Source organism: Melospiza georgiana, chromosome 13 (assembly GCF_028018845.1).
Source record: "Melospiza georgiana isolate bMelGeo1 chromosome 13, bMelGeo1.pri, whole genome shotgun sequence".
NCBI lineage: Eukaryota > Metazoa > Chordata > Aves > Passeriformes > Passerellidae > Melospiza > Melospiza georgiana.
In genome coordinates, this window is record NC_080442.1 from 6,976,459 (window position 1) to 6,977,154 (window position 696).

Here is a 696-nt window from a genome sequence, read left to right on the forward strand (position 1 = left end):
GTGGCACAGCAGACATGAGATCTAGCTTGGTAAGTTCACTGCTGTCTTTTCTTTTTTCCAAGTCATAATTTGCCTCTGATGTGAAAATTAAAAAAAATCCCCAACTTTGTTCTAATAGAGTTTCTGGTAGCTATAGCTATGGTATTGGTAGAATAGACTGGTAGAATATTTGAATTATTAGATTTATAGAATTACAGATTTTCTATGAATTTTATGTAAATATTTCTCAGTATCAATTGAGAAATTATGTTTATTTTCCTGTGAATGAAAATGCTTCTGTATTTCTGTCAAAATGTTAGAAAGGTACTTAACTAGTAATTTCTATAATTATTTATTCTTTAGACCCTTAATGATTAAGGTGACTTTACCTTAACCTAAAGAAAGAAAGAAAAATCAATAACTTCAATCAACCACTGAGGGTGTGACAAGCCAGTGAAAGTGCCAGAAGATGGTTTAGGATAATTTCATCATAGAAAGAAAACCCCAGTTTATACTGAGCTAATTGATGAAAGGAAAGTCAGAGAAAACTTAAAAAAAGCTAAAACAGCCCCCCAACACCACCACTCCATCCCAATTTTAGTTCAGTGCTGTGTTTGTTGCCCTCCCTGTTTTGAGTGTTACTGGTGTTACGTGGACAATGCAGACAAAGTGAGAATTTATAACCAAATTCAGTGTGGGGCACACTTGGGCAGCTGT